This window comes from Biomphalaria glabrata, chromosome 1, assembly GCF_947242115.1.
Source record: "Biomphalaria glabrata chromosome 1, xgBioGlab47.1, whole genome shotgun sequence".
In the NCBI taxonomy this organism is placed as follows: Eukaryota; Metazoa; Mollusca; class Gastropoda; family Planorbidae; genus Biomphalaria; species Biomphalaria glabrata.
Window position 1 is genome coordinate 12135622 of NC_074711.1, and position 23126 is coordinate 12158747.

At 39.4% G+C, this 23126-nt stretch overlaps 1 protein-coding gene across 3 annotated transcripts in view; it reads left to right on the forward strand.

Annotated features, from left to right (window-relative positions):
• Positions 1 to 18120: 18120 nt before the first annotated feature.
• The window catches only part of LOC106067470 (uncharacterized), an 81639-nt gene continuing 76633 nt past the window's right edge, over positions 18121 to 23126 (forward strand). For all 3 annotated transcript variants that reach the window (XR_008776792.1, XM_056022350.1, XM_056022360.1), the window contains exon 1: positions 18121 to 18564. The gene's annotated coding sequence lies outside the window, so the exon portion shown is untranslated. The remainder of the gene's footprint in view (positions 18565 to 23126) is intronic.

Below are 23126 nucleotides of genomic sequence, written 5' to 3' on the forward strand. Positions count from 1 at the left end.
AGATCTATAAATAACATCTGAATGAATGCAAAATAAAAAAGGCAGCAGGAAAAAAAAATATGATTTCCATAATTAATGAAGTGATCTTTCTGAAATTAAAACAAAATGTGTTGTCACCCAGCACTGGTTGATGTGCGAAATTTCAGGTCGATGGAAAAATAAAAAGTTGTTAAACGTATGATGACATACCTATATATTTTATGATCACATACCTATATATTTTATGATCACATACCTATATATTTTATGATCACATACCTATATATTTTATGATCACATACCTATATATTTTATATCTAGGCTGGAAAACAGAGACCAAGATTTATCCCATCGTTATGTACGTAACTCTTGTTCAAGCTGTAATGGAATGCGCCCTGAATCTTGGAAAATCACTCTTTCTGTCTTAGAAAAGTAATGATCTTTAGTTTTCAAAGGTTAGAAATAATGCAGTCCCATTTTTATAGATTTTAAATAGAATGTGTAATTTATCACTGAACTAAATATTCACGTAAATCTAGGATTTCTTTGTAGTTTTGCAATGAGGTAGTTTCGACAACATCCTACATCTGAATAATTCCAAGACTATTGATTTTAATCATCTTATGATTTTCGATTGTACATTTAAAAAGGTTGATTACCTAGATCTATCTAGATCTAGATTCTGGATCTAAAAATTGCAAAATAATCATTACGATGCGAGTGTGCTGGTGATTCAAATTTTGTGTTTTTGAGTTTCAAAGTGCTATAAAACAAGCAAGATAATAAAAAAAAATACATAAATAAAAACAAAAGCTTTTATATTAAGTGTATCAATTAGTTTGGATCAGTCATGTAATGAAATTTGAAATACATCTAGACTAACAATAATAAATTTGTGCGATTAGAAATATTTTTTTAACCAATTTTATTTGTTTAGCACAATTTTATGCTTTTAGCTTTCTCAATAAGCTATGATCCTAGCACTTGTGTGGACCAGTTGGAAAGTGAGTTGATATAAGCTTTGTAAAAAGATTCTTTTTAATACAAAGTCTTATTTTTAATCTCTCTCTCTCTCTCTCTCTCTCTGTTGCTCTTCTCCTCTAATCTCTTTATTCTCATCTCTTTTTTTGTTTTGTTTTTATTTTTCATTTTTCTCTCTTTCCTAATATATCCTTTAATTTGATCTTTTTCTCGTTGATTTTATTTCTCTCTCTCTCTCTTTCTCTCTTTCTATTTTTCTCTTTCTCTTCTTATTCCTGTGACTTGTCTCTTGCCTACCAAGTTGTGGGTATTTCCAGAAGGTCTTCCCTCCCTTTCTTAAACATGTTCCATTTAGTGGACACAATCGGCTCTTTTCATTGGTTAAGAAGGATGGAGGTGACGAGAGGTTAATTTCAACAAAAGGTCAGACAGAAAGTTCAAAGTTGAACATTATGCTTTCCAAGTGAGTTCACTGGTTCACGTGATTGTATCTATTGGGCACTCTAATCAATGAAGTGCACGAGGACTTGAGTTAATGCTGAGCAAGACGAAACCAGGTAGGCATCAGAAGCAAAGAATTCTATTCTATTCTATAGTAAGGTTTTTAGAAATACATTTTTTTTTCTCAAATACAAACTACAGACTTTTAAAAATACAAATTACACAATTCTTTAAAATACAAATCACATAAATTTTGAAAATACAAATCAAATTTTTTTTTTACCAATTACACACAATTTTTTAAATACAAAAATAACACAAAAAGAAATTAATACGAATTTTAAAAAATGTATCCATATAAATAACATAATATTAACAAATTACACAATTTTGTGTGTGTTGCAATTTCCTTGCAAATGTTTCTTTTGTTATTGTTGTTTTTAAATATTACGTAATAAGAAACAGTTTTTCATACAATTACGTTTTAGAGAGTTTTTTTCAGTCACTTGTTTTCAGTTTTCTCCAAACAAGATTCTATGTAACTTTACTACAGATTGATTCTCTGTGTGCCTGAGTGTGCTTTAGATCCTGTTTTGTTGCTAAGTTTATAAATTTAAGAGCGTGATTACAAGTGAATTGAACGAACTGAGACTGTGAACCGATTCAATACAGTCTCGACATTGACAAGAATATACAGGCCTGTATACAGACTTAATAACAGTAAATATCTGGTTAACCAAGTTTATAAAGAATAATGTCTTTTTTTTAAAGATAGTTCTAGCTGTCGCTAAACAAAAGATAGCTACGAAAGTGAATAACTTTAAAAGGAGGATGAAGAAATCTGGCCATGTAAATAATGTTGACCAATAAGGAACTGTAGTCCCGTGTCTCATTGAAAAAAATTATTGTGCGATGTCAGCTGAAGTAAACATGGAAATAAGAATTAGCGTGTTTTTTTTTTCTTTTTCAAAATCATTAATTAAACAAGTTTAACCCTCTCCCCCCACCCAAAAAAAAACCACTTAACTATTGAACATTATTAGGAGACTTTTACTCAGATGCAAATGGACGATACACTATAAGGCTAGTACGCAGACGATCTTGACATTTGCCTGGATGTACATTAGAGACCAATCACTGTAACAAAAAAAACAGCGTCACAACCTGTGGGCAGTTTAGCCCATAACTCGTTGCCATGTCATAGGTTGTGAGCTAGCCAGGAAAACCAGTGCCTTGGTGTGACGAACCGTTTTAGCTCACTCAAGATATCACTCAGGTCTAAGCATTTAATTAATTTATTTACTCGCTATTAATCATCAATTTTATTAAGTTAGCCAATCAAGCGCTAAAAACACAGCCACCACCCCTCCAATCCAACCCCACCCCTTTGGATCGATGTCATATTTTACTATCCCCACCTTGACACGTGCCACACTAGACTCTTGACAAGAGTACGCTCCCCTTTACCTATCTTGGCAAACATCCGTTGACCCCCCCCCCTTGCCGGGAGCGGCTGGTCACTTCAAAGTACCCATTCAACTTAACGCCTCGGGCAATGCTGTTCGTCTAGCACTAGCCATTATCAAGGTATAATCTCCCTTGATTTTGGCCGAGCTCCGATAATCTCCCCTTCATAATTCACCTGACCACCTGGGCTGATTTCCTGGTCTTTCAACTCGCGCCTTCGCGCAATGTCTATCTCCCGGAAACTCTCGTCACGGTCAAGCGTGGACCCCCTTTGTCAAAGACGTCAAATAGTCTAGACCACCTTTGCACCTATCTCCCGCCACTCACCCCCCCCTTTCTATCCACGTGTATATGGACAAACTTCATCGTCCGACCTCATTCACGCTGGAGAGCCCAAAGGGAGCACATCTAACTCTTGCTTGAGCTCTAGACTATTTTCATTCCCTTATTTCACTTTGGATTGGTGCTTTTATCTATAGGCTACACCCGCCTGAAATCTTAGCAACCTAAAGCTGATAGCAGATTTGCTGGCACCAGATCTGTAGACATCAGACCTACTCATCCTTCAAGAGTCCAAGTAACAACGCTAGCCACAGACTCGTCACTGGCTTAACTGATTGGTAGACGCAGCTTAGCTCTGCAACCATACAAGTTGGACTGCACACGGAGCCTGGATCCACTACGCCAGCCCACCAGCAGACAGCATCAGTACCAGCCACACCCGTCTCACCAGTGCAGCACAGGACCAAAAGCTAAGCAACCAGCCTAATGACACTCAGGCCACTTGGTTCTAATATCTGATGATGATAGTCCTATATATGTAAATACGCTAGATTCCATACTAGCAACTGTACAGCATTTCACCTTTCATTATCTTATGTTGTATAATAAACTGTACATAAGTTTACATCTAAATATAGTATTTGTTGCCTGCATTATAACGCTGTGCTTGTAGTTTATATGTGCAAGTAAGGATTCTCAAACCATAAAAATCCCCTAGACACCCAAAACGGCCAAATACTTTAATCCGACTTGTCCCAATGGCGAGCCTCGTCCGGGATTTACCCAACTAATACTGCAAGCACAGCAGGCAACTCCCCAGTATTTTAACTATCATCATTGTTAGAGCACAAGACTATAGAGTGTCATTCAGAGCTATTTTATTTTTCTAAATTTGTATTGCTGTAATTGTACTTCCTTTACAGGTTCTTAAGCACCAAACAAAGGTTAATACCACCTTTCCTGTAACTCTTAAGTAATTGCTTTCAGCAGCTCCATCATCGTCTCCACCTCTTACTCTACCTTCCGCCTTTCCCCTTCATCACCCACCCCCCACCATCCTAGCACCCCTCACCACCATGGCCAGTGGCACACGCTCCAAAGCGGACTCTGACATGAAACAAAAAATAGCTGAACTCAGAGAACTCGCGGCCGTCATGTATGACGATGAGGCAAAGCAGAAAGAATATGTGAGGGCAGAATTTGAGAAGGAGAGGGAAGAAAGTAGAAAGGAGAAGGAAAGGGAACATGAAATAGCTATGGAAAGAGAGAAAAGGGAAGCTGAAGTAGCTATAGCTATAGCTAAAGAAAAGGAAATCACGGAGCGAGAAAGGGAAAAAGAAAAACAAATAACTGAGAGAGAAAGGATAGCCGCGGAGAAAGAGAACGGAACCGCCAGTCAAGCTTCCTCCGGATCTCGCCCGGCTAGCCCTGCCTCCCAGCAAAGTTCCTCAAACGGCCTACCCCACATGCCAATGGAGCACTTCGACGACAAGACAGAGAACATCGAAGTTTATCTTGTCCGTTTCGAAGAAGTTGCGAGCTACTACGGTCTGCCAGAGGAGAAATGGTGCTTCCGGCTATCCCAATGCCTCCGAGGCAAAGCCTACGAAGTTTACTCTAAACTTCCCTCCGGCCAGCGAGAAGACTACGCAGCCCTCAAACAGGCGCTACTCGTCCAATTCGAGCTGACTGCCGAGGCTTACCAAAAGAAATTCAGGACATCCCGCCTAGAGCGCCGAGAGACCTACGGTAATCTCTGCGACAGGTTGGACAAATACCTGAAGAGGTGGCACACTCTTAGCGAACTGCCAGAGACTTTGGACGGCCTAGTGAGCCTCATACTCGCAGAGCAGTTGCTAGAGTGCATGCCTAACGATGTCAAAATCTTTGTTAGGGAGCAGCAAGCCGCTACACCAGCCGACATAGCTTCAGCTGCAGACCGGTACGCGACTGCCCGCAAAGACGTTAAGGACATCAAAAGCAAGACCTCAGCCTCGGACAAACCAGAGGACCAGTCCACTTCTTCTAACAAACACGCTCCTTCTAGCCAACCCTCTCCTTTTACTAAACCTCATCACCAAAAAGCACCAATCCAACGACCAGCCACGCCTACTAGCTACGACAGACGAAGCCACCCGCCTCGACATGGCCAGACCAATAACCATCACCGTGACCGGAACAGCACGAGTGATCACAAGCCCAATCGACAGCAGCAGGCTCCACGTACTGTGTCAGCCATGACTGAGCTCCCTGAACCCTCTTTGCATAATCAACCATCGCCTCTTGATGAGGAAGAGGAGGACTATTACGTCATATCAGCGCTGACCGTGGCTCCTGAACCCACTGCTTGTGGCCTTACTCAACCGATACCGCCTCACCCCACCATATCACCTCCTGGGGTAGAGACTATTCTGATTAACGGATCTCCTGTCCAGGCACTATTCGATTCCGGATGTGAGGTGAGCTCTGTCATCAGCAAAGCACTGGTCGACCCATCGGATCTCACTGGTGGATCAGTGACGGTCCAATCTCTAGACCGTGGCATTCCTCCGAAGGCTTATCCTGTCGCTAGGGTCCACGTAGAATGCAAGTACGTACATGGCACCATTGATGCAGTAGTCATGGACTCGCCAGTGTACGACTTCGTTCTAGGCTCCAGGTACATACCTCTAGGAGTTGTCAATAAACCATACTTCTCTCTGCCCGTCAGTAGAACGACAAAGCAGAAAGGTGGCAGCAACCAGCCGGTTGGAAGCCCTGGTCGCCACTCTAACAAATCCTTTACTGGCTCCTCAGTAAAGCTCAAGCCGCGCCACCCTGGCACTGACACTGCCGGGAAATCACGGGGTAAGCGTAATAACTACACTCGTGAAGGTTCGATTAACCCCTGCTCCTCAGCAATCAAACCGCTCATCCCTGGCACTGGCACTGCTAGGAAGTCACGAGGTAAGCGAAATACCTGCACTCGTGAGAGTCCTTGTAACTCCCGCTCTTCAGCTATCAAACCACTCATCCCTGGCACTGATCCTGCCAGGAAGTCACAGAGGAAAGTGAACTTTCACTCTCGTGAAAGTGGGCCTCATCACGGCTCCACTCCCACTATAAGGCCACTCTTCCCTGACATTGACCGTGTCTGGAAAATTAGAGGTAAGCCGATCAATCGCACTCACGAAGAAACGCCTCACTATGGCTTTAGAGATAAGCCCCGTCCAACATACGCGCATTGGGCCCTCCGCCATAACGTCCATGCCACTTACTGGTCTGCCCCAAGAAGGAGATGTACCCAGTCCTATTCACCCGGCCTATTTCCCCAGGTTTCCAGAATTGCCCCTTCCACGTGGCAATCCGCCTGCGGACAGAACATAGGCGACAGCGGACCCTTAGGACGGACACCCCTCTGGACCTTGGCAACCTCTTAACTACTGGGAAAATTATCTTAAATGCTACGACCGACTGTAGACGAAACTTGAGTGATATCAACGTTAGCACTTTATAGATCTTTTAACAAAGACCTATCTTACGCGGGGAGGGTTGTGACGAACCGTTTTAGCTCACTCAAGATATCACTCAGGTCTAAGCATTTAATTAATTTATTTACTCGCTATTAATCATCAATTTTATTAAGTTAGCCAATCAAGCGCTAAAAACACAGCCACCACCCCTCCAATCCAACCCCACCCCTTTGGATCGATGTCATATTTTACTATCCCCACCTTGACACGTGCCACACTAGACTCTTGACAAGAGTACGCTCCCCTTTACCTATCTTGGCAAACATCCGTTGACCCCCCCCCCCTTGCCGGGAGCGGCTGGTCACTTCAAAGTACCCATTCAACTTAACGCCTCGGGCAATGCTGTTCGTCTAGCACTAGCCATTATCAAGGTATAATCTCCCTTGATTTTGGCCGAGCTCCGATAATCTCCCCTTCATAATTCACCTGACCACCTGGGCTGATTTCCTGGTCTTTCAACTCGCGCCTTCGCGCAATGTCTATCTCCCGGAAACTCTCGTCACGGTCAAGCGTGGACCCCCTTTGTCAAAGACGTCAAATAGTCTAGACCACCTTTGCACCTATCTCCCGCCACTCACCCCCCCCCTTTCTATCCACGTGTATATGGACAAACTTCATCGTCCGACCTCATTCACGCTGGAGAGCCCAAAGGGAGCACATCTAACTCTTGCTTGAGCTCTAGACTATTTTCATTCCCTTATTTCACTTTTAATTGGTGCTTTTATCTATAGGCTACACCCGCCTGAAATCTTAGCAACCTAAAGCTGATAGCAGATTTGCTGGCACCAGATCTGTAGACATCAGACCTACTCATCCTTCAAGAGTCCAAGTAACAACGCTAGCCACAGACTCGTCACTGGCTTAACTGATTGGTAGACGCAGCTTAGCTCTGCAACCATACAAGTTGGACTGCACACGGAGCCTGGATCCACTACGCCAGCCCACCAGCAGACAGCATCAGTACCAGCCACACCCGTCTCACCAGTGCAGCACAGGACCAAAAGCTAAGCAACCAGCCTAATGACACTCAGGCCACTTGGTTCTAATATCTGATGATGATAGTCCTATATATGTAAATACGCTAGATTCCATACTAGCAACTGTACAGCATTTCACCTTTCATTATCTTATGTTGTATAATAAACTGTACATAAGTTTACATCTAAATATAGTATTTGTTGCCTGCATTATAACGCTGTGCTTGTAGTTTATATGTGCAAGTAAGGATTCTCAAACCATAAAAATCCCCTAGACACCCAAAACGGCCAAATACTTTAATCCGACTTGTCACACTTGGCAGAATTTAAGTCCTTGGTTAATATGCATGACTAAATCATAACGTAATCATCTTCTTTTTTTGAAGTAACGTCTTTATGATATAAGATAAGATATTTCAGTGGCGTGGCCTTCTATACCGAACGGCCTTGGTACATGGTCACTGCTTTCATTGACGTCGTTGGTAGTCAAATAAGACGTCACTGCTTTACGTCGTTGGTAGTCAAGTAAGACGTCACTGCTTTACGTCGTTGTTAGTCTAGTAAGACGTCATTGCTTTACGTCGTTGGTAGTCAAGTAAGACGTCATTACCGTAAGAGCTATTGTGAGTCGTCCAACATTTACAACTCCGATAGACTTGGTTAGTATTACCTACTTTACTTTTTTGTTTAGAGGGAGAGTTTGGGGAGAAGAAGGAGAGAGAGCTCTCCTAACTTGGTCAAATGTGTGACACTGAGCATTCTGTTTGCTTAGAAACAAAAGTTAGACAAGCTTTAACACAAAGTAAAACATTGACACATTTTTGACATTTGCCCCACTGGGGTCTCGAGAGTGGGCAGGTCCAGTAAACAAACTCATTGACCCGAACGTACGTTAGGAGATCCGGTTCAAAGGTCACAAGTGAATCACCCCCCCCCCCCCCAACGATTGTTGCCTTCTGCTCGAGTAATGGGAAATATGGAATACTCTTGTCACGTGATCTATGTCCCTACCAATCAAAAGATAAGAATCTGTGTCCAATTATCCTTGACATTATATCTGTCTTTTTTTATCAAAAGATGTCGTTAATTATTATCTTATCTTATAAATTACAGACGTGCTTTAAATATTAAGTTGTTTGTTTGTTTTTTGTATTACCAAAAAATCAAGTGCTTCTAGATCTATGTGGGGTTTGTTTATAGAGCGTAATGAATGTGTGTGTTTATTAAGCCAACGATTGGCTTTATTACAATTATGTTACGATTCAATTATTGAAGAGTAGATTTACCTTTTCATTATAAATGTTTTAAAAACACGTTATTTCTCCCATTTCCCATTCTCGGATCAAGATGAAACATTGCACATTTATTCATATTCGATGACAACACATTATTCAATCAAAATATTAACCAATTATTTAAGCAATTATCATATTTATATCAAATGCAGTAAGCTAAAGGGATTGTATAAGAGAATTAGGTCTTTCGCTAAAAATTTTAAACTAATTAAAACTTTCTATTTTATAAGTACTTGAATAGCTAAGTGGCGAACATGTCGGACTTTCATCATGAAGGCTCGAGTTCGAATTCAGATTGAAGCAACTTCTTTTTTTTTTCTTTTATCAATTCTGAAAAGGCAGTGGGTGGAATTTGCCCTCCTTGGTGGGCCAAGGAGTCTGCAATAGTGTTGCCGGTCACACCTATGTGACTCGGTACCCACTGCATTATTACAGGGGTGCCATAGCGTTGATTTATGCTGTGTGAAGCCATGATGACAGTGTCGATATTTGGGGGCCATGGTCCAGGCCTTTGCAGTACAGGTTTTGAGTGAGTGACCACAACAATCTGTGTTGCCCTCAAATGTCCCTCGCCGAGTTGCAACCACTATCACATGGTCCAAAGATTGATTTTGACTGAGTCAGAGCCAAGAAAGACGATGTACGCTCCAAAGCCTGCTATTCCAGTATCTATCGATGCCGAAACATCAGTATATGCAAAAATGGCATTGGGCTTGAAGGCGTGAATGGTCTCCAGTGATAGAATTTGAAGATCGTTAGATGAACGACTTAGCTTAGTGGCATTAGGGTCTACTAGTTTCAAACGTAGGTCTGGGTCGTTGGGCGACACCAAGAAGGATGAAAACGTTGAATGTTTTGTCGGTTGGTGGAGAGGCCAGCTTTATCAGATAGTCTAGTGGCATGATGCATAAAAGACTGCATCTGAATATGTCTTCTGCATCTTCAACCTTCCACTAGTTTTCTAGCTGAAAGGTACTCATCCAACCTTTTATACCTCTCAAAGCAAGTCAGTATTGACCTTTCCCTCCTAAGGTTTAGTGGACCTACATTATTTCAGCCGCATTTACTGGGCTTGTCCTAAAGGTTCCACAGACAAATCTTAGTGCTTGGGACTTCATTCTATAAAGTTGTTCAAGAGCTGTTCTAGAGCCATAGATTTGCACAGGTAGGATGTAGTCTAACTGTGATCGGACTGCTTGCTCCTAAATACAGTGATTGGAGCATGTCTGCTCGGGCTCCCCACTTCGTGGATGCCAACTTCCGCACAATGCAAAGTTTCCTTGAGGCCTTACTTGCAACTTCCTGGATGTGCTCACATATTTTTAGTTAGCGATCTAAAGTTACACCAAGGTACTTGAGTAGCTTTTCCATGCTGAGAGCCACTCCGTTTAAGGGACAGCTGGAAAGGTTGCCTGAGAATGCCAGTTCCGAGCGTGAACAGAGAATAGACCGTCTTGGAGGGGTTTATTTCTAGCCTCCATTTTAGTGTGTATGAGCAGAGCGTATGGAGATCTTCTTGCAACACTTTTTGAATAGAGACTGCGCTCCTTCCGGATTTCCAAAGGACAAATATCATCAGCATATAGCAGCTTTTGGCATTCGGATGAAGTGACTAGGGATGAAATAACCGGGAACTCGTTTTATGTTGGCATATAAAAACAGTTCAAATAGTTGTGACAATGACAGAACCATGAGTACTTGAATACTTCAAGTATTGGCTTGTATTTCTATAGCCATGAGTAGCCGAATACTTCCAGTATCTGCCTGTATTTCTAGAACCATGAGTTGCCAAATACTTGTATTTGTCTTCTGACATTGACAGGACTCTTGTGTTGTCCGAACGGCCGCAGTATTTATGTCCTGACATAAACAGTGTCAAGGGCTGCAGGTGCTAGTGACACAAATATACTGACCCTTGGTAGCCACATAAGCAAAACATACACTCACAATCACACACACTCACACACAAGCAAGTGTTCTACTTGCATAAAGTTCGTATTTTCTCTCCTAGTATTTGCTGATGAAGTTGAAAGGTCAAGGTGAGGCCTCCACCCTTTCAACAATATATTGTTTACCCACGTTGACTGTAGTTACGCACTTGAGCAAAATCCTCGTGACATGTGGATGAGTAATAACGTGGGTAGAGGGGCGAGGGTGTGAGACCCATTTTTTGACTTAATACTGATGACATCAAACTTAGTTTTGTTTTGAAGTATTAACCTGTACTCTCCAACCATCACCACAAACCCTTTCCAAGCCCGCGTTATTAAACTCCTTTTAGAAAAGTATACTTCAATATTGAAGAATGGCGTTGTAAATAAATGTAACTCTGGCAACGTAGCAGAGAACGCTGGGAAAGAAAGTAAAGCGGAAATTAATTCTGTGAACCACAATCTATTTTTAAAAAAAACAAAAAAAAACAATATTATGAAGGTAAAGTAAATTCAAACAGAGCGTTTGGGTACAATTGTGATTACACTAGTATTTTATGTTAAGTAAGTGACACCTCATAAGAAACTTGAAAAAAATATACTTTATAGTATTGGCGAATTCCTAAAATACAGCCACACACACCACATACAGCTAAAAGTCACAGCGTCATTCTATCGTACATGACGATTTAAAAAAAAAAAAGAAAGAAAAGAAAACCTGATAGCAAAAGTGAATATATAAAACATCAACATATATCTCGAAGGTCTTCAAAAAAAACATTTTGTAGCGAAGTGAAAAGTAAATGGACAATGTTTCAATCATGTTGATCTTGTTTTTCTAGAGAAGCATTCAAATATTTGTCTTGTCTGTTCTCGGCAATGTCATTTGAACTAAAATCTTTGGAGAAACAAAAAAAATTCCCAAAATGTTACTTCTGTGATAAAAACACTAAACACTTGCTTAAGTTACATAAGTTCTAGAATCAGGAACTGTCAAACTCACTATCAGATTCTTCTCTTCACTTAGAGTCAGATAAGCACATTTACAATATCGGTCAGCTGCCCGGACGTGTGGCACGAGCTCTGGACTGTGGTCTCAATGGTCCCGGGCTCTAAACTTGCCCGCCGCCATTTCCCGAGGTACTTTGTTGAAAAAAAAATTGGCATGTAATTATAATATAAAATATATTGCTGAACTAATTTTCCGTGGGGGAGTACGTGAAAATTTGAAACTTCACCAATTGAGGCTCTCTTGAATTGTATATTTACTGCTAGTACAAGAAACTATTAATACCGCTTATTTCTTATGACAGTACAATTTATATTTCTTACAAGAGTGAACGTCTTCTTGTGACGTGTCTTGTCTTGGATTAGTTTCGATACATGCTGTCAGCGCATTCATTAATTATTGAATTATGGACAAGGTCGAAAGCAATGACTAGTACTTCGGTTTTTATAGGTCAGGCAATGAGCCTAAAAATAGCTGCAGCTGATTTTAATTGTCTCCCATTGAAGAGCAAAGAACACGAATGTAGAGATAAAATGAATTTTTTTTTTAAACTCTGTCGACAGATATTTGTGCGAACACATTTTTTTTCAATGAACAGAATCAACAATGATTTGGGGAAAAAAATTAAAACCTTAAACATAATGTAAATTTTATAAAAAATGTTAGATCATAGACACTAATAGTGTTTATTATATAATGCAACTGTATTTAATGCAGAAGAAAAGATTGGATGCTAAATTCAGCCACCCAGAGCAGAGTTGAGTTTAGGAAAAAATGTGTGTCTTATCTATTTTTATAAATGTCAGAAGTTACTCCAAGGGAGAAGATAATTACGTCCTACACAAATCCCTGTGTCAATCTAGTCTTTCATGTTAATCAGTGACTGGAAATCTGTCAAGTCGTTGGTTTTTCCTGGCTGATTCAGGCAACCCATTCTATGCTCTAATAGCACTAGTGAGGGAAGATCCCTTGTACGAATATGTCCCAGCATATAAAATCTAAGTAACTGTTATTAATACATAGTCTATATAGGTAGAGATTACTAGATCTAGTCTACTGGGACCTATACATCTTAGAACGGTGTATGCATTCGCCTATGTGCCCGTGATCTTATCATTACGCTTGCTCTAGCCTACGAAATAAGAAATGTCCCCATGTTCTTTGTGTCTTTCTGAGTATTTTACTAGGTATTGTTTTTGACCCCTTCTCCTTGCGATGGTAACGGTTCCGCCAGGATCAGTATCTGAGCCACACGTGAAGGCCAGGAGTTGGACTGCTTGTCAGAGGCTATTTGAGACGCATGCCATTGGAAGCATTTTATAGGTAATGATGGGCTCAAGACCATTACTACTTCCGGCGTTAACAACCTTGCGGACAATCGGATCCCGAAAGTCATCCTCTACGGACAACTCGCGACTGGCTCGAGAAAAACTGGTCGTCCCCACCTCTGTTACATAGATGTAATAAAAGGGGACCTCAAATCAGTGAACATCGATACTGACCATTGGGAAGACATAGCCCTAGACCGCACTAGATGGAGAGAGACAGTGAACAAGAAAGCTATGGACAGCGAAAAAAAAATGGGCCTCAGCTCTGGAAGAAAAGCGTACCATGCGAAAAATGGCCAGCTCTACCACCTAAGCGAAAGCCACCTTAACCTGCGATATTTGTGGACGGGAGTGTCTCTCCAAAATAGGACTCCACAGCCACATGAAAAAGTGTTCGAGATGAACCATAGTCTCTCTACGACTGAAGGAGGCCAATAGTATTGTTTTTGAATTTGTAAATTATGGTTCGGTTTTTTTATGTTTACTTTCTAGTCTTCTGTCCTGAAGTGTTTCTAAATTGTGTGATTTTTACTAATGGTGTTACTCTATTGAAATGTGAATATTCGTTTGTTATGAATCTCACGGCTCTATTTTGCGTCTGTTCTAGTTTCTTTATGGTTTTTTTTATTAGTTGAAGGGTCTCAAATGGAGGATGCATATTCAAATATTGGCCTACCAAGGTTAAATAAAATTTTCTTTTATGTTCTTGTTTGATTTATAGAAATTTCTTTTAATAAACCATAATGCTTAGTTTGATTTTTTAATAATTTCATCAATATGGGGATTCCATGACAGTTTTCCATTTATTATAGCACCTACATATTGCGAGTTTTTAGTCTGTACTACTGGTTTACCAGGAATAAAATAACTGGAATTTATTGGTGTTGGCTTTTCAGGGTGGAAAGAACTGAATTTGATTTGGTTCCCCTTTAATTCATCTAAATCTCTTTGTAAAATTTCAGTATCTTGTGTTGTTTTTAATTGTTCTATATATTATGCAAATCATCTGTAAATAATCTAACTATTGTTCTTGAGCTAATGCAACTTTGCATGAGGTACACATGAGTTTGTTCTCTCCTTATCAGGAAATCCTAAATCCATTGGTGTAAAGATCCAGTTATACCGAAATATTTTAATTTTTTAAACAATAGATAGTTGGGAACTTTGTTAAATGCCTTAGAAAAGTCTAATAAATGTTAATTATTTGTTCATTATTATCTTAGCCTTTTAACAAATCATTAATTAAACCTATTAGCTGTGTTTCTATATTTCCTAAAGCCATTTTCTTTTTTTATTTACATTTTAAACATTTATATCGACCCCACAGTTTGAGCCACCAGGTCTCACCTGAAAAGGGGGAAAGGGCCTGATTGAATTTTGTTTGGTTTGAGGAGCGCTACTGTTTGAGAAATACTAGGTTTATATTTATTTATTAAAGATGTATGTAAAACTCATTCCTAAATCAAAGTGTATGTACACAGACAAAAAATATTATCTCTTAATCTCTCTGTCAGAGAAAAAGTATATGTCAATGTGAAAGTATGTATGTCAATCAGAAAGTATATATGTAAATGAGAAAGTATTTATGTCAAAGAGAAAGCATATACGTCATTTAGAAAGTATATATGTCAATCAAAAAGTATATTTGTCAATTAAAAAATATATATTTGCAGTATAGATTAGCAGTCATACAGAGAGAAAAAAAGCTTCTTACTTGTGATATTTAGTCTGATCTGGTTCTTTGAACAATAATGTTTATATTCCCCAAAACACAACTGTTAAAAGTGAGCTGCTAAAGAAAAATTCGCAATATTTATTTCAAAAGTAGACTTGCAAAACAAAGAGAATTGAATGTCCCCTGGGAGCAGATCTTGTTTACTACCTCCGTAGCAAAAGAGTTAAAGCCATTCTGATAACTAAAGTATCGTGACTATTCTTAAATTACTGGCCATTAGTGAAGTGCTCTTGTTTAAATGTAAAGTTAATAGAGCACTTTCAAAATTTTGTTTTTTATGCAACATTTGTAAACTATTGAACTATAAACTATAACTTCAGACTAGTGTTATGGAGTGTATGTGTATGTTTCCATGGTAACGATGATGAAAAAATGCGTTAGTGTTTGGTGGCATAGAATGATGAAACTACGAGCTGGTCTGTCGAAATTTATGTTAAGCAGTTGCGTGGGTGATAGCTGAACGAGAGACTGACCAGAGACGCTTGACCAATGCTTCTCAGCCTCACCGCGGCGCTCGGGTGGAAATGGTTGTTAGAGGAAACTATTAGGCCAATAGGGAAGCCCAAAAAGAACCCCCTTGGGGTGCCTATGGACCGAGGTCATTGCACTGTCGGGGATGGAAGAAAGTCCCAACAAACATGACACTATCCACACACCTTTTCTCAAAGGACCGTATTTGATGGCGACACCTGACCTGCTGATGTGGTACAGACAAATAAAATGGGTGAGTTTCCCTGGTGTGCTCAGCCATTGGCCTCGCTTCTAATCTTAGCGCTTTGCGATATGAGCCATCGGTAATAGGGATGTAATATTTTATTTCTGCTTTGATCGTTCCAAGGCAGACATCTGTTCAGACAGGCTGATGGAGACAAGCTTCCATAGGCCTAAGAGTTCCAAGAGTCTTAGACTCAACTCTTAGGACGATTACAAAATGACGCAAGACAGTAATGATGTTTATTTGAAGCGAGTTTTGTTGAAATATCATTTCATTGATTGACTAGTACATCTTGATCTCAATTTGAATCTGTGTATACTATTATATATATTTTTGTTCACAAAAGAAGCTTGTTCAAGTAGATTTAAGTTCCGCAATCCAAACCTATAATACGCTTAAATCGGTTTAGTGCTACTAGCTGCCTGAAGCTACAATGCAACGACCAACCATGAACAACAAGATAATTAATATTGAGACATTGATCTGCTAAGTATTTGCGAGCTGAAACAAATACATTATGAAGTAGAGTATGAACAGCTGATAAGAAAGTTACTTGTTAATAGCGTTGGATTTAATTCAAAGAATTTCTGTTTGTCATTATGTGACACTGTGGAAACAGCTCCATCGTAATGGATGTTAATTTAACCAAACAGTTTTGAAAGCCTGGGTAATGGTATTTTTAATTAGTTTTTAGCAGAACTTTAAGCCATAGGCTATGTGGACATTATGCTCACGAGGTCAAGGTCGAACAAAGAACGCATAATAAAGGTGTATAGAGACCAAAACATCACAAGAAAAATCAGAAAAGTGAAAGAAATGTTATGAATTAGAAGTGGTGCATAATGCTTTGCATAACACAGCAAAAAATAGAAAAACAGGGTGTTGACGTTTGTAATGTAAGAAATGTTGTTTTTTTTCAGGACTCTAGCTTTCTACTTCTTAGTGAAGACCGTTTGGGAATGAAAATGTATTTTTAGGTTTCTTAATTGTAAGTGGTCATGGCCACATTCTTATAGGCTTGTGAGTCTTGGACGCTGACTACAGAGGAGGATCCTAGCAATGGAACTGAGAAGAACTACAGAAGGATCCGAGGTATCACATCACAAACCAAGAGATTAGAGGCAGGGTTACTGCAGGGATCGGACCCCATGATGACCTGCTAGCTTTAGGGAAAAAACGCAAGCTCAAAATTTATGGCCATATTACAAGATCTTCGGAGCTCGCATAGACCTTCCTTCAAGAAAATGAAGAAGAGGCAGACAGAAAAAAGCGATGAGAAAAAAAAATAAAGCAAACTACTTCGTTGAAGGAGCACAAAAGCTGGTTGTGTTGCCATTGGAGATGTTTATACATTGAGGCCAATTCAAAATTGCAAACTTTATTTCTGTATCCGATTTACAGAAAACAAATTATTAGCGGAGGATAAATATTTTTTCAATCACTTTTAAGCAAAATTCTACTAATACAAAGTATTTGTCATTATTGAGCTGTTACTTTGATATTTCACTATGCCGTCCATGGTTAATGTCTAGTTCAACATTTCTCTAAATCGTCCTCTTTTTATTCTCTTTTGTTTTTTGTTTTTATTATATTTTATTTTAATCACCACTTTATTTCTTCAAGTCACATCCTTCTTTGTTTTTAATTTCTTAACGTAAACGGGATCTTAAAACGAGGACTGTAAACTGTAAACAAAGAACAAAACGCTTTTTGTGTGACAATCCTCAGGTCCGCAATAAATATCTTGTTGACATTTTATACATTAGTTTCACAGGTAACTATAATGAAAATATCAGATAGCGAAATGTTTTTAAAAAGTAATTCTATTGAAATTACTTTACATAGCAATTATTACTTTACATGCAGTTTTAATAAAGAGCACATCTAGATCTAGGTATTTTCTCTAGGCACATTTAGGTCTAAGTATCTTTAGGCACATCTAGATCTAGGTACCTTAAGGCACATCTAGATCTAGGTATCTTTAGGCACATCTAGATCTAGGTATCTTTAGGCACATCTAGATCTAGGTACCTTAAGGCACATCTAGATCTAGGTATCTTTAGGCACATCTAGATCTAGGTATCTTTTGGTAGTAAAAAAACAACACTTGGGCAAGGGTTTGTAGATTTTTGGGTTGGCAACAACTTGGTTAAAAAACGGTTAAAACTAAGTACATGAGTGAACGTACTTAAACTGTAGATAGTTGAGGGTTTACTGTATTTGCATTGCGTTTAAAATGACGTCTGAATATATGGGGTTTTACTGTAATCTTATTGTACATGTACGTATACATCTCTGAAACGTCAATGGGGGGGGGGGGGGGGGAGAGCGAATGGCCGGCCTGTGATGGTTAAGGGCTCAAACACGGGCACACACAAACACACATTGACCTGCTGTCTAGGAAACAGTGCCATCACGGCCCCTCTCGCTCTCAGCGTTCCGCGCGATATTCGACACGGGCGGCCTGAACTGAAGAGGTTTCATTCCGATTTGATTTGGTCAACAATGAGTTGTGAAGATTTATTTGGACTAGACAAAACATCCAACAACAATCTTCAGTAGTTTTATTTCAGTTTGAAACTTTGACGTAGTCTAAAATACATTTAAAGTTATCTAAATCTTTTTTAAATAAGCCATATTTGAACCGGAGTCAAAATTTGAACTTTCATTTTTGTAAGCAGATTTATTTTTTGGTGCGGTGAAATCAAAGGGAGCTTACTATAATTTTTATCACTATCGTTTGGTCAAAAAGAAAAGGGGAAAAAGGCACGTGCATCGTCTGCTGGATTCTACACACGTGTTTTGTTGTGATGTGCGTGTGTGTGTGGTGATTTAGTTCGGACGTTTGGGCGGAAACCCAGGAAGTGAAAGAAGTTCCTCCGACGTTTTTTTTATCTTCCGGATCACGACAGGTAAGTGCAGCCAAGAAGTGATTGTCATTGTGGGTGGGGAGAAGCAGAAGTGTTGACGTCATATCGTCTTACATTTGCATTGGAAATGTAGCCTAACATTTTATTCTCTTTATACACTTTTTTTTTCATTAATCTTTCTTTAAAATAAATATTTCTACAATAGAGGCTTGTTAATGGGAAAATACATGTATCAAAACTGAAGAACTAAATATGAACTCAAACATAATATTAGATTTGAATCGTATACGACAGACTTACAAGCCTTCAATAGACCTAAATCCCAAAGGAATTATTAGTTCTTCTTTATAGGGGTTCGTATATCATATTGTGATATTGGCGGTGGGGAGAAGGTTTTTGTTTAAAATCTGCTATAAAGATCTAGTTTGATGTATGAAACAAGCAGTTTAGAAAGGTTATGCTTCATTCTGTCAGGCCTACACTCTGCTCTACTGCATCAATATTACTCTTCATTTGTAAATTAGTTCTAAAAATATCCAAAGCTATTTGAAACTGAAGTGCTACTAGGTTGTTGTGTTGTTGTGGGTTTTTTATTATTTGTTTTTCTTGTTTCTATATTTTCTCATATCTCAATTCTGCAATCAATAGTATTTATCTTGTTTAAGACGCTTCAAATGCATAATGTTTGGGTGAGAGAGAGAGAGAGGACATTTGATTTGCGTGTTATAGTGTGGTTGAAATGTTATGTGTTATGGTGCTATCCAGACTGTATATAAACACTTGAAGATGTCTCTAATCGCTACCCAGCTCTAAATGGGGCCTTCAGTTAGTTTGGAAGAAGTAAAATTTGTGGATTGTTGTGCTGGTAGTTACATGACAAGCTCGTTAATATAGTAACATTTACATCCTTTCCCATAGTGACATATCATATACCACAGTGGCACTTCTTCTACCGCATTGATACATCCTCTAGCGCAATGATACACCTTCTAGCGCATTGATATATCCTCTAGCGCAATGATACATCCTCTAGCGCAATGATACACCTTCTAGCGCATTGATATATCCTCTAGCGCAATGATACATCCTCTAGCGCAATGATACACCTTCTAGCGCATTGATATATCCTCTAGCGCAATGATACATCCTCTAGCGCAATGATACACCTTCTAGCGCATTGATACATCCTCTAGCGCAATGATACATCCTCTAGCGCAATGATACATCCTCTAGCGCAATGATACATCCTCTAGCGCAATGATACATCCTCTAGCGCAATGATACACCCTCTAGCGCAATGATACATCCTCTAGTGCAATGATACATCCTCTAGCGCAATGATACATCCTCTAGCGCAATGATACATCCTCTAGCGCAATGATACATCCTCTAGCGCAATGATACACCCTCTAGCGCAATGATACATCCTCTAGCGCAATGATACATCCTCTAGCGCAATGATACATCCTCTAGCGCAATGATACATCCTCTAGCGCAATGATACACCCTCTAGCGCAATGATACACCCTCTAGTGCAATGATACATCCTCTAGCGCAATGATACACCCTCTAGTGCAATGATACATCCTCTAGCGCAATGATACACCCTCTAGCGCAATGATACACCCTCTAGCGCAATGATACACCCTCTACCACAATGATTCAGTCACATTCCCACAGTGGCACTTCTTCTACCGCAACGATACACTCTCTATCGCAATGATACATCCTCTACCACAATGACGCACTCTCTACCACCATGATACACCCTCAACCGCAATGATACACCCTCTACCACAATGACGCACTCTCTACCACCATGATACACCCTCAACCGCAATGATACAACCTCTACCACAATTCTCTAGCACAATGATACATTCTCTCGCACAATGATACACCCTCTACCACAATGATACAGTCACTATTTCTTTGCCACATTGGCGCACCCTTAAAGACACTTCCTCTACCCCAGTCACACTTCCTCTACCGCACAAATATCATCTAGAGCAGTGATGCCCAACCTTACTTGTCCTTCGGGCCATTTTCATTTCCAACACTCGTGTTGCGGGCCACATCAACAAAAAGATACAGAAATGAAATTAATCTGAAACTATTTGATTGGAACCCTGTGGATCTAGTATCCGTAGCTAAACAATCTTTGATTAGCGGCTCAAATCAAGAATGCCGCCATATTTGTTTTGCAATGCCGTTTATACGTACTTGTTTTTTTGTTGTTTTTTTTCTAAACAGCCATGCTATCCTTATAAACCAACATGTTGGCTTATCATCATGTTCCACAAGTTAGGATCCGTTCACTTTTCTTTCCATTCAGAAATGTTATGGATCATGGTACCTCTATTCGATTTCAAGTGAGGGCCCTAATTTAGATAAATTTTCAACCTTTTTATTTAAAAAAAAAAAAAATAGGAGGTAGGGGATTTTTTACACTTTGCCCCGACGTTTCGGCGGGCCGGATGGAACAACTTCGCGGGCCGGATCTGGTTCGCGGGCCGTATTTTGGGCATCACTGATCTAGAGCAGTGAAGCCCAAACTTCGAACTGCGGGTCACATCCGGTCCCTCCAAACTTCTGCCCACGATTGGCTGTTATTGTTTCCAAGAGTCACTTCGCTTAAAGATTGAGATTGTTCGTTTTCTTTAGTTGGGCGCTGCCGCGCTGTGTCATATGCAGATAAATCAAACGGTGGTAACACTCAACGAAATCCAATTAACACAGGAGAAAGGCCAGCACTATAAGATGGTCGACGCTGATAGCCGGACACGAACATTTAATAATAATGAAAGGAACCTTCGAATGTCGTCAAAACTAAATCTCTACTTCAGTTACTAAAGGGCTGCCAAAAGTCTTCTGTTTACTTCCTAATCTCTAGTCTTGTTAATTCGTCGCGGCCATAGACATAAATAAATACAGACTGGCCGATAAAAGAGTTTTATGAAACGAAAATTTGTGACTTGCAATTTGGTGTACTTTATTATACAGCATTTATAAGCAGTGTAGCTTTGTTTAATCTCTAAGGCTGAAGATCATGCAACTTTTCAGAATTCGGAAATCCGACAACAATAGATATACATGTTTTCAAGTTACATGAAGTTATTTCCTTTTCCCAGTCTATATTTATTTATGTCTATGGTCGCGACATTGTCTCTAAATCAAACTTTCACTTTTTATGAAACAACTTATCGCGCCAAATTCCTAATCGTGACATAACACTTGACATGGAAGGCTGAAAACTAGACCTGCTTCTACACACATAGCTGAAGATAGCACACACCAAGAATTAGGCACATCATTGAACAAAAATCAATTTAGGAATTAGGCACATCATCGAAAAAAAATCAATTTAGGAATCAGGAAGGTAACGCAATACAATTTTTATTTACTAATGACTCAGAAAAAGAAAAATGAATTCGAACAGTTCTCGAATGGTCCATGACATACATCACAATCTCATATAAATATAAATTATAATTATCCTATAAGATTAAACTGCAACCTCGGAATAAGAGCTTCAGTTACAATAGAATTATCATTTCTTTATTTTTTTTAAAAATAAATTGTTGCCACCAACTGATGTTTAAGATTGTAATGATTTACTTTGAATGTCATTCATGGCGTGCCCAAAGCAAATTTAGAACAGTTTTAAAATAATACTTCAGAAGCTGTCATGTTCTTGTCTATTTTTAGAAGCTCTAGTAGCCTAATCATTGAATTTCATTACTTCTGGAGCAGAAGAACGTGAGTCTAATTAATCCTCTTGTCTCAAGCGACGTGTTAGAAATGAACGCGAGAATGCGTGGTCACATCTAGTGACGTGGTCACAACCAAATCGTGTTTTAGAATTAAGTCAATTAACTTTTTTAAGTCCGGCAAGAACGTCAACAAACAATGTACTTAGACCCTGTAACAAGGTCCAACGCCATTGAGTCAAACCGGACATGTCAGCAGTCTGACTCTACATCTTGTGACCACGGATTAATGAGGTCTGCTGTCTGCAATATCACCAGTGTGAATAGCGTTCCAATGAGAAGGGGGGCGATGTAGTTACATGTGTATCTCTACACGCTGGGACTTGAACTCGTTTCAGTCAAGCGCCAACATTTTCTGTGTTAGTGACCAGGCCAAGTTGACGGTGACTTTGTTTTCAGCTATCATTGGCGACTACTGGAAATGGGTCTGAGTGCATGGCATTGTGCTAGGCTGCAAAACAAAAGAGTTTTAGATCGAAACTGGGTCACATATTTTAAGTTGGAATATAATAACGTCACTGAATTGTAATGAGTATGTAACATCGATGAGAAATATTTAAATTTTAATAAACAGTAGTTTGGTTAGTTTGTTTTGTTAATTTATTTTTTAATTAATCGAAGTTCATGATGTACATATGTGGTAATCATAGATGTCTATGGTGGTAATCTAACAAAATATTTATGAATGCAGACGAAGAGAAGATCTAGATCTTGACACAAATAGACCAGATCAGGACCTACACTAGAATCTAGATCGTGACACAAGTAGACCAGATCAGGACCTACACTAGAATCTAGATCTTGACACAAATAGACCAGATCAGGACCTACACT